Below are 26,296 nucleotides of genomic sequence, written 5' to 3' on the forward strand. Positions count from 1 at the left end.
ACAAATTTAAAATTTATTATTTAATAGCACTTTTAACAAAATGGAGGAAAAGCACTTCCTAAAAGGACAATATGCTCAATGAGAAATTTTAAAAAAATTTTTTAAAAAAACCTTTTCTAGGAGTTTGCATTGTGGCACAGCGGAAACAAATCCCACTGGGAACCATCAGATTGCAGGTTCAATCCCTGGCCTCACTCAGTGCATTAAGGATCTGGTGTTGCCATGACCTGTGATGTAGGTCGAAGATGTGTCTCGAATCTCATGCTGCTGTAGCTCTGATTGGACCCCTAGTCTGGGAACCTCCATATGCCTCAGGTGAGGCCCTAGAAAGCAAAAAACAACAAAAACAAACAAACAAACAAAAAGCCTTTTCTAGCAGTTCCCATTGTGGCACAGCAGAAACAAATCTGACTAGGATCCATGAGGACACAGGTTCGATCCCTGGCCTCACTCAGTGGGTTAAGGATCTGGCATTACCGTGAGCTGTGGTATAGGTCACATACGTGGCTCAGATCTGGCATTGCTGTGGCTGTGGTATAGGCCAGAAGCTACAGCTCCTATTAGACCCCTAGCCTGGGAACCTCCATATGCTGCTGGTGTGGCCCTAAAAAAAGGCAAAACAAAACAAAACAAAAAACCTTTTCTATATACAGTACATGCAATAGAGGCAACATTTTGCCTCATTTTGACCTTGTTCCAGAAGGTCTCCTAAGACCTGGAAACAGTGACAGGATCTTTTCAGTTCTAGAATAAGAGTCTACTGTTTTGTCCACTGACAAGTCATGATTGCGAAGTTGTATATGAAGGAATTTCAGAGGAGTCTTAGAACCCATAAATATGAAGCATGAATCATTGTATCATGGTAATGACAGTGGTCCTCAAATGTCACAAACACACCAGTATTTCATTAAATGAATAAGAGTTATTTTATGGCAACACAAGTGCCCTGGAATTTCCCCACTAGTCGAGGAGATGTGTGTTGAGGAGACCACACTTCATCTTCTAATTCAAAGCCGGGTCTCTCTTTCCAGTCATAGATAATTAGCGCCACACTCTTCTAACACCAAGATTCTGAACATCAGGATCTCAAAGTTCACCTGCTCTATTCTTTCATTCAATGTCCTCTAATCATCCCCATCCTCCTACTCAGCATCTCATGAGTGCTGGAGTGAATACCTAACTCCAGTGTCAGCAGTGGATGATACTCATTTTTCTTTGCTTGGTTTATTACCTTAGTCATCTAACCCCCTTGACACAAAATAGAAGCGTAAGTAAAATATTGTTTAAGAAATTAAAACCAGCATGTTGCTGACAACACACACAGTGGTTTTATCATCTTTAAAGCTGTTATGCAGAGCCCAGCTGAGCATTTACTCCCAGCGCTGAACACTTCCCAGTCAGCAGTGAAGGTCCCAGTTCACAGTCACCGCCTTGGGCTGTCAAAGTCCTTTGGCTCTCCTTTTCTCTAATCGGCAGTGTTCCCCTTTAGTACTGAATTTGGAATAGATTTATTTTAGAGCATATTTTTAAATTGAAACAAGGAAAAAAAAAAAAAAACTTTAAAAAAAAATCACTCAACCAAGAAGTCACTTTGCCTATTTGTTGCACTGCCAGAGACTGGTTTTTTTGTGGGTTTTTTTTGTCTTTTTGCCTTTTCTAGGGCTGCTCCCGCGGCATATGGAGGTTCCCAGGCTAGGGGTCTAATCGAAGCTGTAGCCACCGGCCTATGCCAGAGCCACAGCAACGCAGGATCCGAGCAGCATCTGCAACCTACACCACAGCTCACGGCAATGCTGGATGGTTAACCCACTGAGCAAGGGCAGGCACCAAACCCGCAACCTCATGGTTCCTAGTCGGATTCGTTAACCACTGCACCACGATGGGAACTCCGACTGGTTTTTACTTTTAGGAAGGTTTTCCTAAAACAGGGCATTATCTCTTTTCATCAAGCATAATAGATCCAGTTACTTTTCTTCACCCCTACCCTCAGTCTGCTATTTTTGGCCTCATGAGTTATTTTCTCCTGGAAGAGGGGTACTGCCCCCAGGACAACTCCAACTTGAGTGGCCAAAATCAGCCAAGTCCAAGTCCCTTTTCATGAAACCTAAAGCTGCACAAGGACCCAGGCTCCTGAAGGATTCCTGAGTCACAGATATTCAAAGGATACTGAGTAGGTGGGTGACCTGGAGGCCTAGGACTTGACACATATTAGAAAGCAGAGCCTAAACAGCATTTCCCCCACTGCTCTGTGATGACTTTCAGATGATGATCCTTTGGTGGCCCAAAATGCCTGTATAGGAGATTTTCTTTTCATATACAAAGACCCTGGAAGGAAGGCCACTGCTATACTATTTGATGTTTTTGTTTTATTTAGAAGAAGACACCCTTCCTCCACATCTTGCTTCATGACGTGGCTTGTGAGAAAACAGGAGTTTGATTTCAGCCTCCCTATACCCCCCTACCTGGTCTCTCCTGTCACTGAGTAACACCTGGATTTCTTTGCAACACTGGAGCAACATTTATTCTTCCATCCACTTATCACATGTTTCAGGCATGACTATGGATAAGGCCCCTGAACTCTGTGGAGAATTTAAAGGCGAATAAACTGGTAGGTTTCTTCAGAAAAAGGGTCCTCCTTCTCAGTAAACAAATGTCAGGTGCTACAATAAAAACTGCCCAGTGCCAGTGAATATTCTGGTTCCACTGGAGCACAGGAGAGTTGTGAGTGACTGAGTTGAGAGCATGCATGTCTTGCCTATAGAAGACCATGAATTAAATCAGTTTTAGAAAAGGGAAATCATCTGCCAACACCGAGCTTTGAGAATATAGACTTGGTGATGGTCAAAAGGATAGTCTAGAGTGTGACAAGGGTAGAAGGAGATTGGATGCAGAGAGGACAATGAGGAAGTTGATAGATTCTCTTACTGTCCCATCATTCACCACCATCTACCAAGGGAGAGTTATATATCCCTAATCTATTAACCTCAGGTCTGGCGATGCAGCTTTTCTTTCAGACAACAAAATGGGACTAGATAGAATATGTACCACTTCTAAGCAAAATTTTAAGAGCCATTAAAAAAATGGTTCTATCGTATGCTCTTTTATCCATGCCACGATATCCCAGAGTGAGACTGCTCCTTCAATCCAGGTCCCCAAATTGCTGATAATATGGAGCAGAGCTGCAGGGGACTCATAACAAATAAGTACAGGATTGAGAGGTACTCCTGTTTCTGCAGGCTACTCAGATTTGGGGATTGTTTGTTAGTGCTGCATAACTTATCCTAAGTTCACTGACATGAGAGGCTAATGCATCATAAAAGGGAAAGTAGTAAGTTTGTAGACTAAAGCGATACAAGCAATATTGGATAGGAAAGGGCAGAGACAATAATTACTATAATATTAACAACAAAAAAAAATCATCTAACATTCAGTAGTTCTATGTCCAGCATTATGTTAACCACTTCTCATTTAATCCTCATAAAGCTAGAAACACCTATCTGTTTAAAATTAGGTTACATGCTCTTACCTACTTTTCTCAGCAATCAAAGCTTGGTGATTGTATATGCCAATAAAGATAACTCAGCAGACCTGGGTTGCTCAAACCCTGCATGTTCTCAAAAATGACCTACCTTCAGGACTTGGCCAACTCATGGGAATTGAGCTCTGAGCCCTTAGAATATCTGCCTGGCAAGAGTGTTGTATGCCTGTGGCCTTGGGCCAAGCAGTATCAGTTTGATCAAATAGTTTATTCTAACAGTATAATTCACGGTGAATGCCTGTTTTTTCCTGGGGATTTGAAGACTGAATAGGTGAGATAAATCATGCTAGCACTTCATATCTACATGACTGATTCCTAATAAAAACCCTGACCCCAAGGCTCAGGTGAGCTTCCTTGGTTTCCTGGTTTCATATCCTGTCACACATCATTGCTCAGAGAATTAAGCACATCCAAGCAACTCCCATGGGAAAGTCTAGAAAGCTTGCACCTAGTTTCTCCTGGAAACCATACCTCATGCATCTTTCCTCTTTCTGTCTTTTAATCTCTATCCTTTTATTTCAATAAACCATAGCCACAATTGTAATACTTTTATGAGTCCCATGTATCCTCTTAGCAAGTCATCAAGCCTAAGGGTGGTCTCGGGGACTTGTGACACAGTGCAGAACATCAGACAGGTAGGTGTCAAAGATGACCACAAATTTGCGAGCCCAGGTGGCTCAAAAAAAAATAGAGGTTGCAGAACAGAAAGGGGAAAGCCAAGAGAAATTGGTGAGCTGAGGTGAAGGGTAAAGGAGGAGGCAAGCAAAGGAAAGAAGGTGAGCACAGTGCTCGACTTGCTAAACTTGACTTCCATGTCCACATAGGAATGCCCAATAGAATGTTCAACTGGGAGTTCCCATGGTGGCTCAGTGGAAACAAATCTGTCTGGCATCCATGAGGACGCAGGTTCCATCCCTGATCTCGCTCAGTGGGTTAAGGATCTGGCATTGCCATGACCTGTGGTGTAGGCCAGCAGCTACAGCTCCAATTAGACCCCTAGCCTGGGAACCTCCATGTGCCGCGGGTGTGGCCCTAAAAAGACGGGAGAAAAAAAAAAAATGTTCAAATGGAGTCTATGACGGAAGCCCAGGATGAGAATATAGTTAATGGTTAAGACCATGGGAGTAAGTGAGAGTTCTGAGGAAAAGATGAGAGGAAAAGGAACCGCAAGGGCATCACCTGCAGAGAATATAACTTGGCTGCCTCGGGAGCAAAAACCAATGTGAAGGGGAGGCAACTTTTACCTATTTCCTACTCATCATAAAGAATGGTCTGTTTAGTTTTATATAAATTTATGCTATTCCAGTTATACCATAGACTCTCCACAAGAAAATAACCACTGCTCAGCTTTTGTCAATATATAAATGGCACTAAAAAATTATCAGTATTGATTTTCTCACAGAATCTTCATTTTCAAGGGCATTTAAAATCCTGCCTCACAAGTAAAGCATTCAGACATGACTTGTTACCACTGATAATTCCAAATAAACTGAGACAGAGGGAAGCCCCAGCCATTAACAATACTCCACTGTGTGTCTGTGCGGCTGCTGCCGGGGCTATTTTTATGTGTTTATTTATGTTTTTAACTATTAAAAAATTGGGTCAAAAGAAAGACAATGATAAAGCCAGTTAAGGGCCTGTGAAACAGAGGCTTCTTTTCCCTTAACACATTTTTTTTTTTTTCTGCACTTTCCTCAAACAGCAAACAGAGCAAGAGGCCAAGAGCATCAGGCCTTTCACTTTCCCTTCTCCTCCCTCCAGATTGAATTTGTTTTCTATTCCACCGTGCTTTGAGGTTTTCCTTTTTCTGTGGAAAAATCAGTTTGGGATCACCTCAGAGGCATTTCCAATAGGTTGCTATGAAAGTCAGAGTTTCTGCCCAATGTCTCCCCACTTCACCTAAAGGGAGAGCCCCCCACGTTTATGGCACGTGTGCCTCTTAGTGAGATATCAGAAAACACTGAACCTGCTAAAATTTTCCTTTTCATTATTTTAGGTAGAGAACGCCCATACATAGCTACTTTTAGAAGAGAATTACAAATTGGGCCTATGGCCTCATAGCAGACAATAAACACTGGGGAAATCTGAGTCAATTCTACAGCCAGTCTGGCCCTATTACACTGCCCACAATGGAGAATTCCACTCCATCATCTCAGAAGCAAGTTGTTGGGAAAGCCATTGACGTATAACATTCAAACCAGTGTCTCAAAAGCTCCCCCATGTGTACACATGAAAAATAACTCATGGGAGGAAAAATTCACTGGAATATAAGTACAAAATAAGAACAGGGACCAATTTTCGCTATCCCCAAAATATGATAAGATACAAGAAAAGAGCACATCATATATTTATTTATTTATACATCATGTTTAAAATCAAAAAGAATAATTAAGTGAGCTGTGGTTGTGTAGTTTATAACCTCAACAAATGAAATGGATACATGAAAAAAATTTTCTAAAAGAGGTATAAGGCCAAAATGAAAAACAGCTGGATATACTCAAAAAGAAAAGACAAGCCATCCAAATAGAACATAAGCATCTGATTTATACATTTTAGCCCAAGAAAGGAATTATGCGAAAATAAACCAAAACATTGGGCACACTTTCCAGAAAGTATTTGCCTAGTTGAACGGTTTTCAGATTTTCCCCTTTTGCTGCTTTTTTTTTTTTCCCCTCAGAGAAAAACATACTGTAGCTAAGACAGCTGTGTAAATCAGCTCTCCCCACCCACTAAGCAAAAGGTTGGCAAAAGCTGGCAAAGATTTTCTATCCCAATCTCCATCTTCTATCGATGAAGTAAGGGAGCTCAAAGAAATGAGTAGACTTGTCCAAGCCCAGAGAATTGACAGAAAAGCTGAGAACAGATCTGTAGTCTTCTGTTTTCTAGTTCAATCATTACTCCTTTATAGTATGCTGTCTCTCAGTTTTTAATAATAGTAACAATAAACAGAAAAAAAAGTAACAAATAGTACTTCAATACTGAAAGATACTAAGCACTAACTCTGGGCCCAACATGGTTTTATGTACATCTCTTGAATTAACTCATTTGGTACCGGGAAGAACACTCTGAGGTTGCATTATCATCTCCATTTTACAGATGAGGAAACTGAGGCACAGAAAGTACCTCCCCAGGGATCTTAGAGAGTAAGTGGTAGAGTCACTCTAACACTTAGCCAGTCTCATGCTAGAGATTAAGTTCTTAACCATTTTTAATATGATACAGAAAGTAGAATTGTTATTCAAAATTCAAAGGGGCACGAGTTATAGGATTAAACCTTATTTTTTTAGGCAACATAAAATTGAAACCTGTGATAATGAAAACAGCAGTAGGACCAATTTAAAAAGAAACAATAACAACTGGTTTAGAGGAAAATCCTTATCCAATTAGCATCAAAAACATGAAGCTTTGTAAGTATCCAATGTCATACAAATCATCTAAATAGAGGACTGCGGCTTTTGGTATGCTAACTGAAATCACAATTACCCAGAATTAGAAATTCCTTTTATTTATTTATTAAGACAATCCCTCTTCTAGGCATTTCCTGTTGAGCCTATTTTCCAAGAAATAAAATCGGATTTCTTAAGTGAGGGGGAACCACTCCTGCCTCTCTAACTGATCCAAATTAATTCAAACTTCCTCAAGACACCAGTGACCAGCCCACGTCCAAACCCAATGGCAATGTGAGCCCTTAACTCTTGAAAGCTGTTGTTTTCTCCCTCACCTGATACTTCCTCTCTCTTGGCTTCTATAACATCATTCCCCTGGCCCTTGCCTGGTGTTTTACTCCTTCTCTTTATCAGGTTCCTCCTCATAAATGTGCTTGTGAAAGGTTAGTTCTCCCAGAGTTCTGTCCTTGCAGGGTTTTCCCCAGATCCCCTTCCCCACACGCACACTACAGTTTCCATTGCTCCTTAGGAGCGGATTCCTGGCTCCAGTGCTCGGGCCTCCAAGCCAGTTCTTTCCTCTAAGCTTCACACCATGTGTGGCAATACCTCAAATTCAGCATAAGCAAATCCAAACCTCTTGCATTTCACCCCTAATTCTATTCCCCATTCTATATTCCTTATCTTGCTTAATGGATTCCCCTCAGTCAACAAGCCCAAACCTTGAATCACCTGCCCATCCTTTCCTCTCAGATGCATCCAGCTAGGTTGTAATTTCTAGAATTGTACTTCCTCAATTGCTCCCCCTCTCTCTGATGTTCATGAAAACCATCCAGAATCCACCTCCATCATGATGTTTTTCTATAATAAATAGAAAAATGCTAACAAACAAAAAACCTGTCTAAGGTTGAGCTCCACAAGAAGTAGACTCTGAGGTAAGAATTCAAGTGCAGATAGTTATTGAAGAAGCAAGCCCAAGAAGCAAAAGCAGGGGGCATGGAAGAATGGCAGGGATGGGAAGGAAGGCAGCACTGGCGTGTAACAGTGGGGTTCAATCCCAGTGGGGGGCCTCAGGAGACCCTAGGACATGCTGCAGGTTTGCCCCACATAGGAACCAAGGAGCTGAAACTTTTATCATCAGTTTCAGGACTGTTGCCAAGGGGGTTAACTCCTTGCCTCTGGGCCTGTACCTTGGAGTCTTCCAAACTTCTGGTCGACAAGGCATGTAGCTGCTGACTTATATGGGAACAGTGGGTGCCAAGGAGATATGAGAAGACACTGGCAACGCCTGCCTTAAAGCCTTCAGAGGTTCCTAGAGGCTCTAAATAGAATCCAAGTGCCTCTGCAGAGCCTACCAGACATCCCATGCTCTGTCTCCTGCTTTCTTCTTTCATCATTTCCCAGGTCTCCTGGCATAACCCTGATGGGCACTAATCTTACCAACCTACCAATGGTTCCCAAAACACACACAGCTCTCTCCACTTGTGTTTCGAAGTACTCTTCCCTCTTCTCAGAATAGCCACCTCTACCTCCCAGCCCTCCTCCCCTCTACCTGGAACACCCCCACTTTTTGACGAGGTACAGCTCGCAGCCTTCCCCATCTCAAGACCTCAAGCTTCCTTCAATTCCTTGCCCGTAAGTTGAGTGTTTGCACCCACCCCCCTGCTCCACCTTGTCAAACCGTCTTATCAAATCACATGGTAACTTCTGGTCCTCGTGGTCAAGTCAGCCTACCGGAGTTTGCGCTCCTGACAAGTGAAGACTGCACTGGATTTCTCTCTGCTTCCCTAGCACCACGCCCAACACAAGGAAGAAGAACACTTGGAAAAATAGCAAATAATTCCTGAAAGGTCTAGATATCACAGAATGAATCATATAAGTCTCCAATTACATGGCAAACAAATGGAGCAAAAGGAGAAACTGCGGGATAAGGGGGGAGAGAGAGAGCAATTCTCCCTTTAGGGCATGCTTTTCTTTAAAAAACTGTTCATGAGGGTTGTTTTTCCTCACCTATGGGCTATAAGTCAGTTTGGCTTATTCTGCCTCAGCTTCTTCAGTTCAGTGCCTCTACATTGGCCATGATTTCCTTAAAGGGAACCAAAAGCTGAAGAGACCTCGACAGGGAGCCCCTAAGAAAAACTCTTTTGCATATTCACTCATGGGTATTTCAGACTCTCACATTCAGGCTGTTTTATGTGCCTGGAGTGAGCTGCCTTCACACTGAGCCCATTTAGAAAACCCTAGAAGGAAGAAACAAGAGATACAATTACCTTCCTAAGAAGGCTTTACAGGCCCCTCAAGGTCCCCTGCATCTGTGCCCTGGCTGAGCTGTCCCTGCAGGGGACTTCTACCAGCTCCAAGGCTGACAGGCGGAAAGCCAGTGCAGTGTGGGGTAGGGGTCGTCCTACCGCCGCCCCCACCTTTCACTGGATTCCTCATAAGCAATTTGTTATACACAAATGTGCCCAAAACTGAATAAAGATTAAATTCAGATTCTTGGCATAGGATTTTTTTTTTTCTTGAGGCAATAGAGGATAAAACAGAGAAAGGGGTGATAAACTATTTCTAAAGGCCATTTAGGTTAGCCCAAATTGACTCCACTTACATTGATGTGAAAACTAAGCATATTGCAGATATCTCTGATCTGGATCCTGTGGCACAGTCTGTGCTGGGCAACTGTTGTTCGACATTGTGTGATTCATTGATCAATGTCACCACGTCTGATGGAAACTAAATTGCCTTCAATCCATGCAGATAGATGTGATTTCTGCTTTTTCTCCCCGCCTCTCCCTATCCCTATATTTACGCAATGGGAAGGAAAACAACCACAGAGGATCGTCTTTGTTGAAGGTTTTAACATTGGGTGTTGCCTTCCATCACCTGTGTTTTGGGTTTTACCCTAACCATCTGGCTGGGATCTTTTCATCTGAGATGATAGAAAACTGCAAATACAGTAACAATGCAATCTGTTACAGCAGAAAGCAAGGAAGCAATCTTGGAACGCCCTGCTCAGAAGTCAGGTCTGCTGTTTATGTTTTATTTCATATTTTCAGACCCACTGCACGCCGCCAAGGAGTTGCTATTCAAAATGTTTTGCTGACCTCATAAGAACCAGTGTAAATAGACTTTCTACCCAATGACGCCAGTGCCGAAGGCAGTGTCTACATGTTTTTATATTTTGTGAGATTTCTGTGTATATTGCTTCCAAGTCTTTGTGTTGGTGAGCAGAGTTTTGCTTTGGTGTAAACTGATACCAATCTTTGCAGGCTACTGTTTCCCCTAGTTCCTCTCTACTGACTTCAAAACTAAAGAGAACAGAGTGAAAAGGAAACACTGTACTCAACTTCCCCTTTTCTTCCTACACTCTTTGGTACTCTTTCCTTAGGATCCATGTCCCAGAGTTATTTTATGTGCAAAACCTTGCCCTTAAAGCTTTGGGCAACCTAATCAAGCAATCTTCAGTGGACAACAGCAGCAGCAATTAATTCAACAAATACCTCTGAGGGGCAAATTATCACTTCTCTAAACATGTTCACTTTCCTTTTTTTGGCTCCAGGGCATGCAGAGTTCCCAGGCCAGGGATCAAACCCAAGCCACAGCAGTGACAACACCAAATCTTAACAGCTAGGTCACTGGGGAAGTCCTTTTTTTTTTTTTCAGTCTCAACATTCCTTTGAATAAAGAAGGACAGGATTTCAATATACATTTTACCACCCAAGAAAATATAATATAGGGATATTATATTTGATCCACATACAAAGAGTAAGTCCGTGAAAGGGCTGTAATAAAATACAAGTCTAGTAACACAAAATCCAGTGTCCTTTCCCACATCCTTCCCGAAGGATATTCCACTTTATAACTAATAGCACTGGAGAGACAGTCATCACAGAAGTTCTCAACCTGAGGTCTACATGCCCCAGATAGGAGGTTCTGAGACTCCTGAAACTGTACTCAAATGGTTGATATACGTGTGTTGTTCTGAGGAGAAAGTCAATAATCCTAGGTGGTTGAGTTGAGTGATTTTAATATGTTTTATATTATATATTACATATACTTGAAATAAAAAAACAATCATACATAAGACCTGACATTTCTCCTTCTCATCCCCTAAAATATACCTTGTTGCAATTATTCACATACAACAAGCTACCCCAAAAGTTAGTAGCTTGGAATAACAATAATTATTTTTTCACAAACCCACAATCCAGGCAGGAGTCGGCAGGCACAGCTCATGTGCTTAGTTGTAACATCAGCTGGGGTCACTTGACTGGGCTGGGTGGCTAGGGGGGTGTCTCCTTCCAAGATGGCCCTAGCATGGGGCTGTTGGTTCCTCTACACATGGGCCTTTCTGGGGGATAGGTTGAGCTTCCTCACGGCATGGTAACTAGGTGCCAAGAGCAAGCATCTCAACAAACTGAAAATGGAAACAACTACCCCATCAGAAATTGACACAGTGTCCCTTCTGTTCCATTCCATTGGTCAAGCTGTCACAAGAAGATTCAAGGGGAGGAGGCATGGACCTCACTTCTTGATGAGAAGAGGAGCAAAGAATTTGGAGGCCATGATTCTCAACTGTCATATACCTCTAGGTTCATCTTTTCTCTTCCCGTAGTTCACTCCATTACTTTTCTCTCTCTCTTTTATAGATCATTGCTGGGTAAGAAACCAAGCTCTGACATTTCTTACATATGCCTCTTATCCAGAGTGAGTCTGTAGTCAACCCAACCTACTACTGCCAGCTGGCCTCCTCCTCTCTGGTCACACCTGGCTCCTTCTGAATTGTAAGTGTTCAGACTCCATCCCCTCCACTGCAAGGATCATTTGAGGTACTGTGTAGCCTGCTCCTTTAAAGAAATGCTACACAATGGCAGTAGGAGAGAGTGGCTGTGGATTCTGTCTGAAAATAGAGGATAAAAGTTACCCTGCGAGATTTATATTAGAAAGGAGCAATATGATGAGAGAAAAAGAGATTGACCTTTCCCAACAGTTCTGATGAACTGCTGGTTGGGTTTAAAACAGTCCCAGTTATGCCTGTTTCTAGTCACTAACCAACCACACTACTCTTTGACAAGCGAGAGCTATTCAAATTTTTAGGGAAATGGTAACCACTATTTACATCATTTGCCTCTCTTTCCCCCATTCTCCTTATTAATTCAAATGACTGATCCCTAACACTGGTTATCAGCACTGAAAAATCCTCGTACTCTCTGCCTCAGGCTCCCTCAGGCAGGCCTTGGGAAATGATCTGCTTTTACTCTGCAGCAGAAGTGATTTAAAAAAAAAAATGGGGGGCTACCAGCTGAGTAGAAAAATGTCCAACTCCACACTACTCAGAAGATCAACTAGCTCCCCAGAAGTTTTAAATACCTTCTCCCCAATACATCAGTATGTCAGGTCCCCTGTCCTTAGGACCTTTGCATCCTCTTTGCTCTGGATTATCTTTCCCCAGAAAGCCACGTGGTTTATCTCCTCTTTCCTGATAAGTCTTCAGGTCTTCATTTCACATATCACTTTCTCAGTGACTCTGCCCTTGGAATCCCCATCTAAAAGTTACAAACCACTGTACACACACACAACACAACACACACACACACACACACACACCCTACTTCCCATCACCCTCTCTCCTTATACTTTTCTATCACTATGTAGCTTATGATGTGTTTTACTCATTTATTGCCTGTCTCTGCTTCTACAGTGATAGCCTCATGAAGGCAGGATTGTTTTATGTCTTGTTTGCTGTTGGCCCTGGAATAGTAGCTGGCATCAAGTAGATGTGTGAGGCATATTTATTCATAAATAATTGAATGAAACCATCATTCCAACCTGTAAGTGTCCTCACACGGTGACAGCACAGGCTTGCTAGTCACATGTCTGCTTTGAAGGCGGAGAGCTAGGGGTCTCTAACAGCCACCCCATCTGAGTTAGTTCCCTGCTCCTGCTGTAACAAATTACTGCAAATGGAGTTGCACAAAGCAACAAAAGTTTATTGTCCTACAGCTTTGTAGGTCAGAAATCCAGCATGGGTCTCAAGGGGCTAAAATAAGGAGTGGTGTGGCTCTGTCCCTTTCTGGAGGCTTTAGGGGAGGATTTGTTTTCATGCCTTTTCCAGCTTCTAGAGGTCATCCTCATTCCTTCGCTTTAGGCCCCTTCCTCCATTTTCAAAGCCGGCAATGTCCCATCCCTCTGACTATTCTCCCTCAGTCACATCTCCCTTTGACTCTCTTCTACTGCCTCCCTCCCTAAGCATTATGTTATACCTGTCCAGATAATCCAAAATGAACTCCTGATTTTAAGGTCATCCAATTGGCAGCACCTCCACAGCAACCCAAGCCACTGCAGCTGGATTCTTAACCAACTGAACTGCAACAGGAACTCCAGGAATCATTATTATGATAGAAATCTCTAGCACCAAGGATGCTCTGAGTTTACACTGATGGTGGTTTTGATTGTTTTGCTCCTTGAAAGAAATAATAAGAATTATCACTTGCATACTTTGGACAAATCAAAACTGAAATGTACAGTGCTATTCACAGCCCAAGGCATGTATTACCACTACCCGGTTTGTGATGACAATATTGTACAGACAAAGCAATTGCGAACATGAATTTGGTTTTTCCTATTTCAAGTTTCATGCATTTTTCTTCAAAAGATAACACCGGGAAGCAGATAATCCTCATCTTCATTTGATCTGAGAAGAAATCACTGTAGTTATTTATATATTTCCTTCTAGGCTCCTTAAGGGGGGGAATGTGTCTCATTCATTTTTGTAATTCTAGTGCCCACAACTTTCCCCAGTAGAGATGCCCTTAATTTAATGAATATTTCTTAAATTAATGAATAAATTAATACATTAAGGATTAACTAGTCAGCTAATTATAGATATACATTAGGAACTTCTTCATGCAGCTATTATACAGTTATAAATACCTCTCCTTCTTCATTTTCCTATTTCTTATTAATTCTACCTAGAGCTTCCTAACAGCAAAGAGAAACACTTTTGCCTGGCCTAAAGTCACTAAAATCCCCCCTTTAAAGCAACTTTTTTAAATGATAATGAAATATTTCTTCCTAAACTTTTCCTAAGAAGGGCACTACAGGGAAAATTTTTAACTTCATATTCAAGCAAAATAATTGAAGATATTCAACATATTTAACTGGGTATTTCTCCTAAGGTAGTTTTAACTATTGCTTTCATGGAGTCAGGGGAGGATTTCATAGAGGCTGAGAAATGTCTTCAGGGACAAAGATCTGATTGTGAGCCTCCTGGCCTCTGGTGGGCCTTACCCAAAAGAGGGCTCATGTCACAGGGGTCAGTGGATGACACCATCAGATGTATTGCAATAAATCAAGGGCTTATCCAAATCCCAGAAACCTTTTTTTGTGAGGCTCAAGCTTCAACCAATTTAGACCTCCACAGGGTGGATGTTTCACACATTGGAACAACTTCATTAAAAAAAAAAAACAGTGGAACTAGGCCCTTGAGGATTCCATGCTGCCTGATTTGCCAAGAGGGGAGAAAGTCTTTTCTAAGTTGAGAGATTTTGAACGTTGAAATCTGTGTTCAGTACTTTGAGGGATCAGTTCCTTCCATTCTCCCCTTCAAGCTGGAATATTTAAGAAAAAAAAGACCCTGTGAATAGCCTACTGCAATGAGAAAGCCCTGATAACTGGATCAAGAAGTTACAGGGCAATGAAAGATTCTCATACAAAGTGAAGTCAAGTAGAAAAAAAAAAAAAAAAAAAGACAAACACCATATGATATCACTTATATGCAGAATCTAAACTGTGGCACAAATGAACCTATCTACAAAACAGAAACAGACTCACAGACACAGAGAACAGACTTGTGGTTGCCGAGGGGGAGGGGATAGGGAGTTTAGGGTTAGCAGATACAAATTGAAACTATGGCTAAGCAATAGGGTCCTCCTGTATAGCACAGGGAACTATATCCAATCTTCTGGGATAGGCCATGATGGAATATTAAAAAAAAAAAAAAAGAACAGTTTCTGTACAGCAAAAATTTGCACTCCATTGCAAATCAACTATACTTGAATAAAAAATGAGGGAAAGAAGAAGTTAAAGTAGTAAGGCATGTTTGTGTCTAATTTCCCTTGAAATATTCTTGAATTTAGGAAAAGAGGACTTGGCAATGTGAATTTTTGCCAGCAACAAAAAAATTCAAATTCAAAATTTAACTCCACAATAATTATTTTGCCAAATCCCCAGCAAACATCTCTGAATTCACCCAAAACCTGATACTGCACGGGTAGCATTTCAAACTCTCCACTTTAGTCACTCACTACATTGAGATGGCCAGGGCAAGTAAGAAACTCTTGCAGCAATGAATGGCTAGCCCATTTTTCTTTACCAGTTTACTGTAGATTTTGGTGGAAAAAAAATTGTTTCACAATCAAATATTAATTTAGCTTTATTAGGGGACTGATTCATATGTTCAAAGAGAATCTATTAAATGTTTCCCTGTGAGGGCTATTATCTACAAATTTGCCTATATTTTCTAAATCCATGTGTGTTTTCAACTAATGTAACATTTATTGCAGTTTTAAGAGCTAAATAATCAACAAAAGTAAGATGAATTTCTTCATCTCAATTTTTATTCTCTTATTTATATCAATTCAGATCTGCAGGGCCCTAAATTCTGCTTAGCAAATTCAAGTAACCACCAACTACAAATGAAGTAAATGCTTTTAGTCATCAGTCACAAAATTACAAATTCTTACGTTGTCTGTCTCTTCACAAATGTGTGAGCTCTTTCTTTGGGGATGGAGCAGCACCAAGGACATGACTTTGGTCATGAATCTCCGTGAATATCCTCTGATCTGGGGACTAAACATCCTGTTTTTAGGCAAACATTTTCTTGAAAACAAAAACCAATTCACCACACTGAGGAACGCCTACAGAGAAACATCAGCTCTCTTCCATCTTTATTTTTAGTGCAGTTACAAGGCCGAATGTTGTTTTTTTGTTTTTTGGGGTTTTTTTGTTTTGTTTGTTTGGTTGGTTTTTGTCTTTTTGCCTTTTCTAGGGCTGCTCCCATGGCATATGGAGGTTCTCAGGCTAGGGGTCGAATCAGAGCTGTAGCCACCGGCCTACGCCAGAGCCACAGCAACTCGGGATCCGAGCAGCGTCTGCAGCCTACACCACAGCTCATGGCAACACGGGATCCTTAACCCACTGAGCAAGGCCAGGGATTGAACCTGCAGCCTCATGGTTCGTAGTTGGATTTGTTAACCTCTGCGCCACGACGGGAATTCTCGAATGTTGTTTAAAGCTATACTAACTCTCCTACATACAATGACCTACAAGACCCTGGCTTTCTAAAAATGACTCAGAGTTCCTGTCATGGCTCAGTGGTTAACGAAACCGACTAGTATCCATGAGAACACAAGTTCAATTCCTGGCCTCGCTCAGTGGGTTAAGATGTGGTGTTGCCGTGAGCTGTGGCGTAGGTCGCAGATGCGCTTGGAGCTAGCATTGCTGTCGCTGTGGTGTAGGCTGGTAGCTACAGCTCTGACTGGACCCCTAGCCTGGGAACCTCCATATGCCATAGGTGCGACTCTAAAAGACAAAAAATAAAATAAAAAATAAGAATGACTCAATCACAAGACCTTTCCTAGTACTCCATCACAATGTACTAGGGCAGTGGGATTCTCTTAAACCAGGCTCTGTTCGAGCAAAGAGTGATGATGAAGTCCCAGCAAATCCCTTCTTAGTTATGAGAATAGCTGTTACCAGTGAAAGCTGACATCCTCCATCTGCTGAATAACTTGTTGAAAACCAGTCAACCCCAGGCAGCTGATTATTCTAAGGTGCTTTTAAAATGTAAGGTCTTTTTTAATTTTTGGAAACTTGACTTCTATTATTTAAGACGGTCCATTCCACAACAATGGTTCATAATTAAATCTATTTATTTTGACAGTCCATAGCTCCTGATAAAAGGCCATCTGCAACATTTTCAAATTAAGGGGTTTTCCTACAAAGAACATTATTATTCACAATGTGAAATATTGAAGCTGGAAAAGGAAGTGTAATCAAAGACCTAGCATAAAATTCCATTATCACAGTGCCTGGTTTTGCCTCCGTGTTCTCAATTTAAACAGGAAGAACTGGAAGTAAATGTAATAAGCAGTGAAGCATAAAGGATGGGGGAATGGGATGGCTGAGTTAGAGTGCAAACATTTCAACAGCAAAGATTGTGCCTTTTCTTTTTCTTCATGTCTAAAAGACACAGTATATGATTCCACACTGTGTTCTGTTAACATAGCGTATCAAGATGAAGAAGGCAAAAAACAAATGAAATGCCTCTTTGGAACCCTCCCACCTTCTGCCTTAGCATCCCTCTACCCTACTTGGGTGCCTCTTCTGCAAGCTGTTTGAGCCCCCTTCCCAACCTCATACTTCCTAGGCCTGCTTATCACCAGCATCAGGACTACCACATAGACCTGTACTGGTTGGTTACTGTGCACGGTTCCCCAGCTGAAGGGGGCAAGTGAGCTGTACCCTAATTCAGAGTTACCAAGAGAATCCGCTACTAGTGCCCATCTGGGAAGGCCTCCCATTTGTGGGGTGCTTAGCAAATGCCAGCAAGGAAGCTACTGAAGAAGCTATCACTGAGGAAGCTACTCAACATACTGGCTAAATCAACTCAGGGAAAGTGGCCAGAGTTGCAATGATAGTGGTAAAAGTGGCTGTCACATTTGCAGACAAGTTAGTATGTGGACAGACCAACCTGGTCCTACTCAGTTCATTTCCATTCGGGTGGTGACTGGCCACCAAAAGTTGAAGTAGTCTAGCTCAGAGGATTAACCCTTGTCTGAGCACTGAAGAGAATTACTATACTCTAGAATCAGCTTCTGAAAGGCACCCCGAAAGCCCCTTTGTTCACCTACTCCGCATTGCAGAACTCCCTCTATGACACCCCTCGAGTTAAGTCAACCAGCCTCCACTTGAACACTTCTCAGAAGAGGGCGTTTCTCCAAAAGCAACCCTTTTTCCCTTGAGAGAACCAGCTTTCCCTCTATTCTGCTATATCAGGAATTAGAAAATTTATCCACCATTTATTGAATGCGTATTACGAGCTTTCCATATATGAATTTACTGAATCCCCCTATCAAACCTTTGAGGGAGGGACAGTCACTGCCCATTTTTAAGTGAGGGATGGACCCAGAGAATGAAGGAACTAGCCCAAGGTCATACCACAGTTCAAGGATGAGCACTGGGCCTGACTCCACCACCCTGTTTGTAATCACTAAACTCTACTTCTGCATGTCTAACCATCTACCTACCTCCAAATTACCATGAGGTGTGTATTCCAAAATGGAAATGTCAGGTTTCTGAAATTCCATGATTTGATTATTTATACAAATAAGGGAGGAAAAGACTAAGTTTAAGTTATATTTAAATCTCATTTAAATAACTACTTCTCACTTCCTCGCTTCTGATCCATTCCAGGCCTATTTTATTTCTGTACTCTCAGAAAGTAGGTTCATGCCTCCATTTCCACGTTCTAGGGTGGGGGTGTGAGAGGTCAAGGGATGACGGTGGGGAGTCAGTGTGACATCACATCTGGGTATTGCTTACAGAAACTTCAAGAAAGATATACAGTAAAATCATTTTTTATGCCCACGCCCACGGCATATGGAAGTTCCCACATGGGAGCTCCCAGGCCAGGGGCTTGAATCCAAGCAGCAGCAGCCATGCCAGATTTTTAACCCACTGTGCCAGGCTGGGGATCGAACCCGCATCTTTGCCGCAACCCTGGCCACTGCAGTTGCATTCTTAACCCACTGCACCATGGTGGAAATTCCTAAAATAATCTAATTTTTAATGTTATCACTTTTCTTTTCTTCTCCTATTTGAAATTTAAAATACTAATAAATAGTTTAAAAGAAAAAAATAAGACATCAGCAAGAAAGAAAGTCAAAGGCTCAAAGGAAAGTCATTGGATAAAACGAGATGATGATGTTTGGTGGAATCATGGCTTCCCAGCATCTGAGCCCCCTCCAATATTTGGTGAATTTCCTTCCATTCAGGTCTTTGTGAGAAAAAAAGCCACTTCCGTTATAGCCGGACTCTTGCTTTCCCAGCCCCTCTGGTAACTATAGCACAGGGGTAGCCATGAGTAATCAGACAACCCAGGGCTTCAAATCATTGGCTCAGTGACTTGCCAACAGGAAGCCTTCATTGTGGTGACTGGAGCAGCAGCAGCCAGTTGCCAGGCCAGGTCCAAGCAGCATTCAAGCCACCATGTCACATTCAGCAGGGGAGGCAGGGATGGCTCACCAGGCTGGTTCTGTGGTGTGACTTGACTGTGACTCTGTCCTCTTGGTTCCAACCCATATTCTTAGTCTAGTGCCCAGCATTTCACAGTGATTCTACCTGATATTTTTCAGGAAATACCCTTTATGTTCGCACCAATCAGAGTCAGTTTCAATTGCTTGCCTTGAAGATTCCTAAGGTTATATTATATAAAAGGATATATTTGTGCTAAATCAGAACAATGGCAATGGCGCCAAGCCATATAGAGTTGCCTCTAAATCCATTTTAGCATGGGAGCCCTCTCCTACCTATGAACCTGGAAAATCACAGGGATGGCCAGGCTCCTTTTTCATTACTACATCATGCAGTGACCTCTTCCTTGGAATCTCACTTAAAGAGAAAGTAGAATGGGAAACCAGAGATAGACGGGAATATGGTTCAAAAATCTTTTATTGATTTTCCCACTATACTTAAATGTAAATTCTTATCAAACCCCAAGTGTATTTAATAACAAATTCCTTGTTCTCATAGTCTATTGTAAAATGTACTAATTAAAGAACTAAAGATGAGAGTTGTGTGGTATTAGGGGTAGAAGGGCAAAAACTGTTTAATGCACAAATTTCTTCATTTCATTGTGCATCATGGCAGCGTCACAACACAGCACTTGAAACAAAGGCCTTCTGAGCTATTTTAAAAATAGATCCAGGCTTTGTGAACAGGAAAACTGCTAAGTGATACACAGGGCTTTATTACACAAAATTGGTATTTTAAATAGAGAGAAACTGTTTAACAGACCATCACATGCAGTAAAACTGTCAAGAAAAGCAAAGACACGAGGAACACAAATTTCAAAAGAATGGTTCAGAGGAAGAGAATGGAAAGGGGGAGGGGCTTGTATTCCATATAAGTGAGCGGTAGATACACAGGGGCTTATTTCATTACTAGGCTTGAAACTACAGGATATAAACTCCTGAATATATGACAGGAGTTTCAGAAAGAAAAAATCTAAAGACACAAAGGACAAAGCATAATAAAACTAAAAAAAGACCCCATTTCAACAACATCTTCCTTCAGTCTACTTAATTGTTGAAGCCCCAAACTGTTAATACACCCCCAGAAGCAAGCACACATTCCTTCCCTTAAGATGAAAGACAGAGCCTTCATCCTTTTCACTGCAGGACCACCGGCAGATAGAGCCCTGGGCAGATAATAAGCTGCAGGTGGAGGCACTGCTCAACATTCATCCTTATCAAGGGCGATTGAAGGATCTCTGCAGTGCCTCCCTCCCCAGCCCGCGTTCAGGCATTGATGTGTTCAACGTGAGCACGGGCTCTTTCTTTGCCTTAACAGGCACTTCCTCGGAAACTCCAAACCGCCAGAGACCCCACCAGCTTGCCCAGCCTAGATCAATGCGCCGCTTGTTACAGAACACTGAAAAGGTTCCAGGGACACGTTTGCCGTGTCTGCCTCCATCAGCAGCTACCTCGAGCTCAATAAACGGACACACTCTGCCCTCCTCCCTGCCACATCTTCATAAGAAATTCAAGAGAACCTACAGCTTTGTTGTTAACCTTTCAAAACACCAGAAATGAATCTCAGTAAAACCTAAACATGAGTTGCCATAGTGGGGGGACGGGGGAGGGGGAGGCAGAGCACAAAACTCTACTTCTTAATCAACCACGTGTAAGAGAGAAAAGGATCCAACAAAAAGCTTACATTGGAACCTTGGCATCTGGAAAATACAACTACGTAATGACTTACAATGCCGCCTCTGAGTGGATGATGACGAGGCCACTGGTGGCGATTGCTTCTTTGTACCAGAAAGACCTGGAAATAGCAATAACGTGAGAACAATAATGCCATCCATGATGTCCATAGGCAAAAGAACACTGAAATTAACAGCAAATAATATTTTCAGAACATCCTGGAAGTTGCCATAGGTGTTAGGGGGAGAGGAGAGAGGTAGGGGGTATGCATTTGACCATCCAGAGATCTTAGGGTCAAATCTCTGCATCCTTTGACTTTATTCTGAGTCTTAACTTCCTGGCCAGTACTGAAGACAGTGATCTCCACTACATGGAGCTGCTGTGAGGTTTACATGAGACAATGTAATGACTCGCCCACCATGGGTGGCGCAAAGTGCTCAGTAACCACTGGCTCCACTCCTTTTGGCTGAAACACCTATGTCCACAAAGGGCTGCTTCTTTCCTGATTGCCACAGGCCAGGCCAGTCTCTCTAGGCCCAGAACTTTGTGGCAGTCCACCGCTGCACCCCTGAGTTGACATTCATGCCTCAGAACGGCCTGAAGCAATTTTCCGTAATACACACACAAGCTCTCACTGCATTAGGGTGCCCAGGGTTGCAGATCACAGAGCAGCGAACTGGCTTTGCTCCAGTCCCACAGGGTTGGTGCTCTTTTGTTGATGCTTCACATCCAGGCAAATTCTTATGATATTAATAAAAGAGACTGAACTCAGACAAAATTAAAGAGCTGTCCTAAGAGGGGTCTATGGACCACTCTTCACCCTCATGGTATGTCCCTTATGCCCTCTAATCAGGCATCCCACAACCATATTTGATGAATGCTCCCTGTTCCCTGTCCTTCTAGAGCTATAATCTCTAACAAGTCACCCTGTGAGACCTACCAACTCAGTTACTGCCCCAGGCCTCACCTCAAAAACTTTCCTATGGGCTTAACACTCCCTCTCACGGGGTGACAAATCAAACCACTTATAGGAGACTGACTCTAGTCTTCCATTTAATGAATAAGAAGCCATGGCCCTGAGGCCCAGGGATGCAATGCCAGATGCGAGGTAACAGCCAGGTCTGGAGGCCAGACCCCCTGACTCCCAGTCCAAGCGGTTCCCCACACTGAGGCTGGGCAGCTGGACCAGAACCACAGCACACAATGGCTCAGGGTACTCCTGCTCTGAAATAATATTTGCTTATAACAGGGCCCTTGAGCTAAATGGGATGAGTAATACTTAAATTTGAAAAAAGCTTTCAGGACCAGTAGAAAGATATTTGGGGTTGAATAAGAGGCTTTGAGTCTCCCTGAAATCATTCCACATCAGTTATCACCTATATTTCCAGGAATGTTCTGCAGATGAAGGAGAACATGGCCTCCATTTTTCTTCCATCTATTGATTCAATGAACAGCTGCTGAATGTCCAATATGTACCAGGTATATCACCATAGGGATTGAAGGTACAAACACCTACAATATGTACACAGTATATCACTATAGGGATTGAAAAGATCTCACACACACACAGGCGATGGTTTGCATCTATTAACCCCAAATTCCAAGTCCATCCCACTCCCTCCCCCTCCCCCTTCCCCTTGGCAACCACAAGTCTGTTCTCCATGTCCATGATTTTCTTTTCTGTGCAAAGGTTCTTTTGTGCCATATATTAGATTCTAGGTATAAGTGATATCATATGGTATTTGTCTTTCTCTGACTTATTTCGCTTTGGTATGAGAGTTTCTAGTTCCATCCATATTGAGGCAGATGGCATTATTATGTTCTTTTTTATGGCTTAGTAGTATTCCCTTGTGTATATATACCACATGTTCTTAATCTATTCATCCATTGATGGACATTTAGGTTGTTTCTCCACGTCTTGGCTATTGTGAATAGTGCTGCAATGAGCATGCGAATGCATGTATGTTTTTCAAGCAAAGTTTTGTCCAGGTATATGCCCAAGTGGGCTCCAAGGTCTATGCACTTTCTACCACATTCCACCCCCTTCTCATGGGACAAACTACACCACTTAGGCTCCTTATTCTTTCCAACAGATGGGCTCTAAGTGGCTTTCCATGCGGGAGATCATTTGTACTTTTTCATTTTCCTCCCTAAATTATAATTTCATTGTTAATATTGTTAATAGCTGACAAAAATTCCATTATCATCACTGAGAAAAATAATCAAGGTATTCCTTGCCGACTCAAAATAACAAAATAAAATCTAATGTCTGTGCCAAAATAACTGATAAGCATCCCCCGTCCAACTTTACCCCATTCCTGCTCCCTCTTAACAGTGAGTCAGAAGTGTCCATCTATGTATCTTCTTTTAAGTGTGCCATGCCATGTCTAAATATTTCAAGTACAGGGCCCTTACATGGAAAATTAATCTTTAAAAGGAAAAAGATGAGGGACTGGAGACAGCCAACAGTGCTCCCCCAAACTCCTTGGATTGTTTTCTCTATGTAAAGCAAAAAACTCTCAGTGTGCTATTTGAGTCATAACTCTTCTCTGAGATGCCACATATATAGTGATTAATTGGTAAAGTCGAGGGTTTCTAATACTATCTACCCCGATGGTAAATTGATATATAGTCCTCAGCAAATTCCATTTGAGCTCATGATTTTCCTGTAAATGTGCCCCAGAACAGCTGCCATATTCCTAAATTCTAAGCAAAATTTATGATCATACTTCACTATTTGATTATTGTGTAGGAGCTTAATGTAAAACTCCCAAAATAGCGATAATGTGATTGCAGTTCTTCATTGCTGGCTGCCTCTCAGCTTCACATTAGCAGGCTGTTTGATGAAGATTAATTTCGTTTTCTTTCTATCTGCTGTGTTAATAAAAATAAGTACTGTTGAGAAAATAGGACTATGTGGGACAATTAGCTAATACTCATTCCTTCTATCTCTTGTAAATGAGGTTGAAATGAGCAGCAGTAAAAGTGAGTTCAGAGATTTCAATCTGCTTCCCAGTGGCTGGTTAAAAAATTGTTGTAAACCCAGTATGGACAGGCTTTATCACTCTAAGAACCAAGAAGAGGGGGCTAGAGGAAGTGAGGGCTGCAGTGGAAATAAATGGGGACAAGGTGTGAAGAAGACCAGGAAAATGATGTGATGGCAAAAGAGGTGGCCAAGCAGTGTGCGCTGCAGTAAAGAAGGAGAGTGTTTGAAAGGTTCTGACAAGCAGCTGCTCTGTGGTGGGGGGCTCACCAAACACACTAGAATGCCTCTACCTATTTTATGGTGACCATCAAGGATTTCAAGCACCTGCTGTCCAGCCCTCAGCCCCTGAGCACATCAGAGTTGAGGAAGAAAACTTTTTTCCTGGAAGATGATCAAAGAGCTCTAACTTAGCCTGAGAAGCCACGAAAGGTCAGAACACAGCACATGCACAGTGAACACAACCAGATCCCTAGCACAGCCATAGGCATGTCCCCTGATCCCAAGTACAAGAGCCTCCCCTCTCCATTTCTTTTATCCTTAGAGTTGCTTCTAATGTGGATCCAGGAGTTCCCATTGTGGCTCAGTGGAAACGAATTCAACTGGGAACCATGAGGTTGCAGGTTCAATCCCAGGCCTCCCTCAGTAGGTTAAGGTTCTGGCCTTGCCGTGAGCTATGGTGTAGGTCACAGACGTGGCTCAGATCTGGCATTGCTGTGGCTGTGGTGTAGGCTGGCAGCTGCAGCTCCAATTGGACCTCTAGCCCGGGAACCTCCATATGCCACAGGTGCAGCCCATTAAAATGTGTATATATATTGGATCGAAAAATCCTACTCTTCCCATCAAAAAGTGGGGTCTATGTCTCCCTCCCTTCAATGTCGGTGGGGTTTGCGACCACAGTAACACAGAGAGGACTAGGAAGGGGGCGAGCTGATTTCTAAGCCCACTTCGTCCTCCTCTGCAGGAACATGTGTGAGGAGATCCTGAGCCCCAAGGGTGATGTCTGACAGCCCTGTCCCCACAAGGTCATGAGTGAGCTGAGCTGTCCAGTGAGGTCACAGGGGGCCATTTGAGTCACCAGACATGAGCAAAAAGTCTCCCAGCCCCAGCGTCAGGTCACCTGTGCCCCACAAGTCTTTTCAGCTGGAACAGAGTCCAGTCCACCTGCTGCGCCCTCATGGACTTCTTGGCCCATAGCCTCCCCAGGAGGGTAAGAACGTGGCTGTTTTCAGCTGCTACGTTTTGAGGTAATTTGTTACACAGCAGTAGTCTCTGGAACAATTCTTTTGCTTCATTCCCACCTCTGATCTTTCTCTGTGAAGGCTTAAACCTTTAAATCCTTAAATGAATCGTTTCTAGTTTGTACCTGCAAACTCTTTGTTCAAATCACAATTTCTGCCTAAGTACTGGCTGACAAAAGCTCTGGGGCTCCTCCACTCCCAACTTGACAATCACTCTTCCTCCAGAAAACAAATAAGTGGCTTTCCTTCTATCAATCTCATAATTTCTAGAATACTGCCTTCTCTTGAAAGCCTTCCCAGTTTAATCACACAGAAGTTGATGGCCTGTAATTTCCTCTCTCACCCACCACCACCACACATAACCACCGACAATTATGTACTGAGTAACTAAACATAAAACACGTAAGAGAAATATGAGTCATGAAGTCTCCCTTCAAAAGACTTCTAATCTTGTCTGGAAGGCACATACCCCTCAGCATCCTAGATAAAAATGATAGAGGGAGTTCCTGTTGTGGCTCAGTGGTTAACAAATCCCTGGCCTCGCTCAGTGGGTTGAGGATCTGGCGTTGCCATGAGCAGTAGTGTAGTTTGCAGATGTGGCTCAGATACTGCATTGCTGTGGCTACGGCATAGGCTGTCAACTGGACCCCTAGCCTGGGAACCTCCATATGCCACAGGTGCGACCCTAGAAAAAGGCAAAAAAAAAAAAATGGGAAAGATAAAGAGACCCACGTGATCACACTGTACATACTAAACATATAGAGAATCCTACATCTGTGCTTACAAGGCATCTGTGCTTCTTCCATGCATATCCATGTCACCCGTGTTAACATTCATAATGATTCCTTACACCTGAAATAAGTTTCTGTTCAATCACCTATTCATACATTCAATAACCATTTGTCCTCTTCATATGTGCTAGGCCCTCTGCTCTGGGGGCACCCCAGGGAGTCAAATGGGCACAGACCATGTCTTTTTAAAGCTTTCATTCTGGTGAGGGAGACGGTAACAAATGTGTAAACATTTTAAGAGTATGACTTACACAAGTAAGGAAATAATACAGGAAAGGAAATAAGGAGGATGTGCAATGTGGACACTAAGCAGACGCGGGATGGCCACTCTGGGGAGGGTGGCCAGAGAAGATCCAGCAAAGTAAGTGAAGGAGC

At 42.5% G+C, this 26,296-nt stretch overlaps 1 protein-coding gene across 23 annotated transcripts in view; it reads right to left on the bottom strand.

The window, feature by feature from the left end:
* PDE4D (phosphodiesterase 4D) overlaps nt 1-26,296 on the bottom strand; it is a 1,507,422-nt gene that overhangs the window by 1,372,167 nt on the left and 108,959 nt on the right. For 5 of the 23 annotated variants that reach the window (XM_085002307.1, XM_085002310.1, XM_021076865.2 and 2 more), the window contains one exon: nt 20,962-21,027. The exons of the other annotated variants lie outside the window; for them this stretch is intronic. The gene's annotated coding sequence lies outside the window, so the exon portion shown is untranslated. The remainder of the gene's footprint in view (nt 1-20,961; nt 21,028-26,296) is intronic. 23 annotated transcript variants of the gene reach the window in all.

This window comes from Sus scrofa, chromosome 16, assembly GCF_054392235.1.
Source record: "Sus scrofa isolate SSC_HxYL_T2T_F1_AM1 chromosome 16, Sscrofa_HxYL_maternal_Yorkshire_Landrace_v2.0, whole genome shotgun sequence".
Lineage (NCBI taxonomy): Eukaryota > Metazoa > Chordata > Mammalia > Artiodactyla > Suidae > Sus > Sus scrofa.